Source organism: Lynx rufus, unplaced genomic scaffold (assembly GCF_022079265.1).
Source record: "Lynx rufus isolate CCGP_SWC_20201006 ecotype Redwood Valley unplaced genomic scaffold, mLynRuf1.p SCAF_7, whole genome shotgun sequence".
In the NCBI taxonomy this organism is placed as follows: Eukaryota; Metazoa; Chordata; class Mammalia; order Carnivora; family Felidae; genus Lynx; species Lynx rufus.
In genome coordinates this window covers 44,570,494-44,578,880 of record NW_025814889.1, presented here as the reverse complement: position 1 = coordinate 44,578,880, position 8,387 = coordinate 44,570,494, and positions in this window count along the sequence as shown.

The following is an 8,387-nucleotide window of genomic DNA, read 5'->3' as shown; positions in this document are numbered from 1 at the left end:
CCACAGGGTTGCTGTATAAGAGCCATTCAGATCGGCCCACTTCCTCCAATGATGGAACCAAAGTGTACTCTCCAAATCTCTCTTGGTACCACACTATCAAGGGTTAAACTCATTTTGAGGTAGAGATTGCTTTCTAGTTGGATAATAACCAGTGTCTTATTTGTTGTTTTCCTTACATGGGTTCAAATATTTTGGAAAAGATTTATTTTTTTTTAATGTTTTCATGCACACACCTCTGTCAGTCTTTACAACCATGCTAAAAAATACTTTGAGGCAAAAAAATAAAATGTTCAATAATAGAGAAAACAAAAAATTAAAATGTACAGAAATTAGTGTGGGTCAAATGTTTAGTTATTGCCAGAATTCAAGACAAACTTGAGTAATTTGTCGATGATTCAGAGATATTTCTACCCTAATTCAATTATAAGAGGGAAAGAGATTAAACTCTATTATTACATGCAAACCAAATTCATATATCACATACATTTATATCTGTGATGATAGACATATTCTTTATATTCTCTGTACATAATCCTCATAGTCTTCTAGAAAAATTATATGAATAGTCAAAATGAATTGAATATAGTTGTTAATGGGAACTGTAACTAATTACTAAAGTTGTGTTTCATAGTACCCAAGTTTGCAATGACATTGAAAATTACACATTAATTTTTCATTTACCTGTTTGTGGTTTGGCTATGTTCTAACTGATCAAGGCTGGACTTGACTCCAGACTACATGTTATAGCTGATCAAGGCTGGACCTTACTCCGGACTGCATACACGTTCAGCTCAGATCCCTGTATAGATTTCATTATGAGAACTCCGGGCTGCCTGGTCTATGATTTTATAGCAGAGATAACAGCTAGCAGAAATGTGTTTCTTAGTGCCTGGTCTCTGAAGTCATGAGCTATCACATTCATTTCATTATCTCCTGGTTCATGACACTGAGCCTCACATCAGGCTTTGCACTGACAGCATGTAGCCTGCTTGGGATTCTGTCTCTCCCTCTCTCTGCCTCTCCCTCTTTTCTCTGTCTCCTTCTCTCACCCTCAAAATAAATGAAGTTTTTTTTAAAAAGAGTCCTTGAAAACTACTACACCTTGCCATCATATTCCAAAGATATTTTCACTTTTTGTTCATTTCTTTTTTTTTTTCAATGTTTATTTTTGGGACAGAGAGAGGCAGAGCATGAATGGGGGAGGGGCAGAGAGAGAGGGAGACACAGAATCGGAAACAGGCTCCAGGCTCTGAGCCATCAGCCCAGAGCCTGATGCGGGGCTCGAACTCACGCACCGCAAGATCGTGACCTGGCTGAAGTCGGACGCTTAACCGACTGCGCCACCCAGGCGCCCCCACTTTTTGTTCATTTCTAATTCATCTGTCGTTCCTACGTCAATTGGTTTGCCATTATTAGAAATAGTCAGATACTTGATATCATAAAAAATACATTCTAAGTACCCATATTATTTTGAGTCCTTTTGAGTGTGGTGTTTTTTACACTGCTAGGCATAGATTTCATTCAAGTTAAACGCCAAAAATGGGAACCCATGTTTCTATGTGTAACAAAGGATAATATAAATTATTTAATTTAAACATAAATGTGAATGAATGCAGGAATAATAGATATAAGTACCTCCAACTTTAGAAGACATTAGTGAATTTTACATTATTTGGCATCATGGATTAATGCTTTGTATGAATCCTACCTATATATAGAAAGAAGCAGTCAAACAAAACGAGGAGATAGAGAAATATGTTCCAAATGATAGAAAAGACAAAATCTCAGAAAAAGATGGACATAACACGGAGATAAGCCATCTACCTGATAACCACTTGAAAATAATGGTCATCAACATGCTCACCAAACTCAAGAGAAAGGTAGATGAACACAGTGAAACCTCAACAAAGAAATGGAAAATTAAAAAAAAAATCAGACCTGAAGAGTACGATGGAGAGAGAACAATGGGAATTTAAAACGACATTAGAATGTATCAATAACAGATTAGGTGATGCAGAAGGGTCAACTAGCTGGAAAACAAGGTAGTAGAAATCATGCAAGCAGAACAACAGCAAGAAAACATTAGTTTTATATTATTTAATTTTTATTTATTTTTATCTTGGGGAGAGAGAAAGAGCATTTGAAAAGGGAGAGGGCCAGGAGAGAGAGAGAGAAAGAGGATCTCAAGCAGGTTCCACACTCAGTACAGACCGGACGTGGGGCTCCTACCCTTGACACTGGCATCATGACCTGAGCTGAAATCATGATTTAGAGTCTCAACTGCCTGAGTTACCCAGGCGTCCCAATTCTCCAAAACTTTTAACGGGAGTTGACACCTCTGCATCTAAAATTAGTCTCAAAACTGAAGACAATGGAAAGTTTCCAAATTCATTCCATATGGACAGCGTTACCCCGAAACCAAAACCAAACAAGGAAACCAAACACACACACACACACACACACACACACACACATACACCCCACAATAGACGCCAATATCCCTGACCAACATGCAACAATCCTCACTCAAATATTAGCAAACTGAATTCCACAATACAAGAAAAGGTTCAAACACAATGATTGCATGGGTTTATTCCACTTATGCAAGGATGCTTCAAGACCTGCAAATCCATCAACCTGTCACACCACATTAACTGACTGAAACATCACTAGAATGTTTCATTTGTTATCAAGGAAGAATCCGCATCAATGCATATATATCACCCAAAGTCCAACGTGTACCTGAGGCTTATTCTTTGTGGTATAGAACTGTTCTCAAATTTAATTATATTAATGTAAAAAATATATACTGAGGTATATATTATTTGTTTCTTACGCTTTTGCTATTTAGTAACATTAATTATATGTATATGTCTGTATATATATATATGTATGTATATATATATTACAAATCATAATATTATCGTAAAAATTCTCAACAAAGCGAATAATTCCATTTGTATTTCCAAGTTAATTAATTTGTCCTAACCCTTAAAGGACCTCAAATGAGGATTGAATCACCCAGGGTGACGAGGTTATCAGTCAGAAATGAGTCAGGAGACAGAAACAAGGGGACACTTGAAGTAAACAATTATCTACTTATAAGAGAAAGCTTACTAAGAGGAAAGGATAGTAGCTAAAGAAAATTACAAAGAATATCCTAGAATTAAAGGACAGATCACTGAAGCCAGATCTACTCTCTGAAGATGGGATTCAGATGTCATTGAAGACGATGTGGCTACACACAGCTTCACGGCTGACAGGCTCACCGGACTGGCCTGGGACAGATCAGCTCCACACTCCATGGGCTGACCTTGAGGAAGGATCTCAGGCTGTGACTGGCAAACAGGAAGAGCTCCGTGTCACAGTGTCAGGAGGAAAGACCAGAAGACAGGAAACTGACAGATTACCTACAAGAACTTGCTGGAGGACGAATACATGTGACTTCCTGCAAGACTGCAACTGGCAACCAAGCCATGGCAGCCAAAGGAGAGAAAACACCATGAAGCCAGGAAGAAGAGCCCTTTCTGCTCCACTGGCTCTCCATTGTCTTTTACTGACAAAAGTCAACTTCATGTGAGATGACAAGAGAGAAAATGGATAGGATCTTCCACTGTTATCTGAGGACAGGGCACTGAGGGTGGATTTGGAGCCGAGAGTACTAAATGAACGGCCCCTTGAGGTTATCATAGAACAACCACAGGGTTGCTGTATAAGAGCCATTCAGATTGGCCCACTTCCTCCAAGAATGGAACCAAAGTGCACTCTCCAAATCTGTCTTGGTGCCACACTACCAAAGGTTACACTCATTTCGAGGTAGACATTGGTTTGTAGTTGGATAATAACCGGTGTCATATTTGTTTTTTCCTTGCATGGATTCAGATATTTTGGAAAAGATTTATATTTTTAAGGTTTTCATGCATCTTTGTGTTTACTCCTCTGTCAGTCTTTACAACCGTGCTAAAAAATACTTTGAGGCAAAAAAAATGAAATGTTAATAATAGAGAAAACAAAATATTAAAATCTACAGAAATTAGTGTGGGTCAAACGTTTAGTTATTGCCAGAATTCAAAACAAACTTGAATAATTTTGATTATGAATACTACTTGGTAATGAGAAAGAATGAAATATGGCCTTTTCTACCAAATTTTTAAACAAGACTTAAACCACTTGTCAAATTAGTCCCAAAATTTAAGACAAATGAAAAATTCCAAATTACCTCTGCATGGACAACATTACCTTGATATCTAAACAAAGCAAGGACACAACGCACACACACACACAAAGAATATTTTAGGCCCATATTGCTGATGCGCATTCAAAAATTCTCACCAAAATATTAGCAAACAGAATTCCACCATACATCATACGGCATGATCAAGGGGGGTTTATTCCATATATGCAAGAATGGTTCAGTATCTGCAAATCAAACAACTTGACACACCATATTAACTGACTGAAAGATCAAAATCATGTGGTAAATCTCAACAGATGCAGAGAAAGCATTCAACCAAATTCAACATTGATTTATGGTAAAAACCCCAACAAAGAGTGTAGAGAGGGACTACACCTCCACAGAATAAAGGCCATATATTACAAGCCCACAGCTAACAACATTTTCAATAATGGAAAGCCAAAAGCTTTTCCTGTCAGATCAGGATCAAGACAAGGAAGTCCACTCATATCCCTTTTATTCAACATAGTACTGGAGGTCCTAGGCACAGAAATCTGAAAAGAAAAAGAAATAAAAGACACTCAAATTGATAAGGAAAATGCAAAATAGCCACTATTTGCAAATGACATGATTCTCTAGATAAAAAACTGAGAGACTCCACCAAAAAAAACCTGTTAGAACTAATGAATTAAATAAGATCAGTTGTAGGGTACAAAATTAATATACAGAAATCATTAGATTTCTATGCACTAGTAAAAAAACTGTGAGAAAGAGAAATTAAGAAAACAATTGCATTTATAATTGCATTTATAAGAATACATTATTTAAGAATAAATTTAACCAAGGAGGTAAAATTCCTATACTCCAAACCCATAGGCCATAGATAGAAGAAATTTGAATTGATACAAATAAATAAATGGGAAAATATATACTATGCTTATGGAGTGGAAGATTTAATACTGTGAAAATGTCCATATTATGCAAAATGACCTATAGATTCAATGTAATCCTTTATGAAAACTGTCGCGACCGGCGTGACAAACACCGAGGTCAGGGTCCTGAGGGTAGGGGAATGCAAGAAAAAAAAGAGAGAAGAGAAAGTTTGGGAACAGGAGGGTCCCCTGGGCTGATGGCCCAAGTGACGGCTTTATTGTTGCTGTACACAATCTTTTATAATATAAGACTTTTATGGATCAGGTCATTCGAAGAATAAACAGGTTTCACATGATCACTGCCAGCCAAAACATTTAGTTCTGTGTACCTTGTGAACTTTCTGAACGGGTCACAAGACCTTGTTGATAGATTGCTAGCAAAACACAGTTCCCATGTTTGTGTCTATCTGACTCGGGGTAGAAAAAGGGAGGTAGCATTACTGCCAACACCTGCAGACCACAGGCTTCAGGAATTAACTTTCTCAGCCTTGACAAGGCTTTCGTATGCCCTTGAAAGTGGGGGAATGGGAGGGGGAACCACCGGGTTGGCTAAGTCAACAGGGAACGTTGCTTGACCCGGTCTCAGCCTGGCGCTGGGGCCCGGCCCCCCACAGAAAACACCAATAACATTTTCACAGAACTAGAATAAATTATCTAAAAGTTTGTATAGAACTACAAGAAACTGTGAATATTCAAAACAATCATTAGAAAGACGAACAAAACTGGAAGAAACATGGCCTTACATTTCAAACTATACTACAAAGCTCTAGCAATCAAATCAGTATGGCACAACAATGGACACATAGAACAAAGGAATGGAACAGAAAGCCCAGAAATAAGCCTTTGTCCATATGGTCAATTAATATATGACAAAGAAGGCAAGAAGAGACAAAGGGGGAAAGAGAGTCTTCAGTAAATGGTAATTAAAAAAACCTGGAAAACTATGTGTTAAAGAACAAAACTGGACTGTTTCTTTACAACATACACAAAAATAAATGTAAGATGAATTAAAGACATAGATGTAAGACCTGAAACCATAAAACTCCTAAAGAAAGTGTAGGTAATAAACTGTAGGAGGGAGGTGTCATCTTTATTCTTTGGGTCTGTCTTCATAGAAATGGCGAGAAAATGAAAAATAATACAGCAAACTACAAAGATTTTGCCCAGCCAAGGAAACTACCTACAAAACAAAAAGGCAGCCTACTGAATGGGAGATGATATTTGCAGATGATATATCTGACAAGAGGTTAAAGTCTAAAATATATGAAGAATTTCTACAGCTCAACACCAAAGGAACCTATACAAGTGATTAAAAATGGACTGAGGACCTGAATAGATATTCTTTGAAAGAAGATAAACAGATAGGCAATAGACACATAAAAAGATGCTTAACATTACTAATGATCTAGAAAATGCAAATCAAAACCACAATGAGAGGTGCACCTCGGTGATTCAGTTGGTTGTGCATCCAACTTCAGGTCATGGTCTCCTGGTTGGTGGGTTCAAGCCCTGCGTTGGGCTCTGTGCTGACAGCTCAGAGCCTGGAGCCTGCTTCGGATTCTGTGTCTCCCTCTCTCTCCACCCCTACCCCTGCCTTCTCAAAAATAAACATTAAAAAAATAAAAAAGTACTTTCTCTGTCCTACTCCAATATTTTGAGTTAAGTGAAATTTTTAAACATTTGTTAATATCCTCTACATAGTTAGACTTAGGCTTTTTTTCATTTCCGACAAATATTCCCATTAAAATACAGGCACCTAGTTATCATTGGAAGAGGAATAAATAAATAAAATGAATAATTATTTAATATTCAAATATCTCATACAGTGCTATTGTTCAATATTGTCTAATATTTTATCTTTCCCACAGGATTTGTTTTTTTTTAGCAGTAACTTAAACTTGTTTACAAATAATAAAAATAGAATGTAGCTATATTAAAAACTAAGGTAGAAAATTGATGAGATAAATTCAGAAATTGATGTCTTTATGACGGTTACAATAAAATGGAAAATGTAGTCAATCTTCTCTATTAGTGTCAAATATAATTAAATATCTGTCGATAGGATGATGATTTTAGAATATTTTTGGTATAGTGGAAATGACACAATAAGGACAGAAGAAAAAGGACATAATGTCAAGATGTAGCAAAATTGTCTAAAAGTAAAACTTAAACATCTAAGATATTTTACACAAGGCCTAAGTCCTCAGTGTTTGTCATTCAGAGGGAAGCAAGTGAACAGCCTGGGTGGTTAAGTCTCTGACCCCAGTAGCTCGTGGAACATAAAATTTGTCAGAGGCATTTGCTGAGGGACAAACTAAATGACACACTGCCAGCTCAAAGCGTCTACATTCTGGAGGTGTGTGAGGAGATAAAGTGTCTTCAAAATAGCCCAAGAGTAAGAATTTCCTGTTCAAATTTGAAGTGACTCATTGATGAGAAATCTACTTTTTCCATTATTGCCTCACTCTGAGCTCTCACAGGGCCGGCAGGCTGTGAAGACCACAGATATTTTCTGTTTACAAGAGGAACCTGGTTCCCTCTGGACGATGCGTGACTGGCCAACAGAAGGTATGTGTCATCACGGTCCTGCCTTTCTAGTAGTCACCTCAGTGAGTGGGAGATTATAAATGCTGGTGGGATGCATCTGAGACACAGCTAATATACAATGAAATCACAGAGAACATTGGTATCTGCATTCCAACAAGTCAGGGTAACAAACAAGAATGAGCATGAAATATGTTGGAGATCTTACAATGTTCAAATTCTTGCCTGTGGAGAAGTCATTAAGAGCATATTCATATGCATAATTGGGTTTGTAAATCAATATAATTTCGGGTGAGATCAAATAAGCATCATGACGAAGGACACTTAATTTGGATTTGTCATCAATGATATATTACATATTATTTGATATTTACCCAGCCTTTAAAAATAGATTCTTCAAATGAATCCATTATATCATATAGGTCAAATGTAATTCCTCATATATTTACTTCAATAAATGAAAGCAGTTTGATTTTTTATAAAATGCAAAATGAGGTACCTTCTATAAAAATGCTAACTTAAACTTAACTATAAACAATCCAAAGACTATTTATAAAATTGAACAAAACTTGGCCAAGAAAGATATTCAATACTGAAAGACACTCCTGTCTAATGAATTATGTTACATGGTCTAAATGATATGAATCACTAATGATAAACAATTATTGTGTTAAAAATAATTAATATAACTAATATGTTATTGAGATCTTAGAACAGTCAGATTGAGTTTAAGTGCC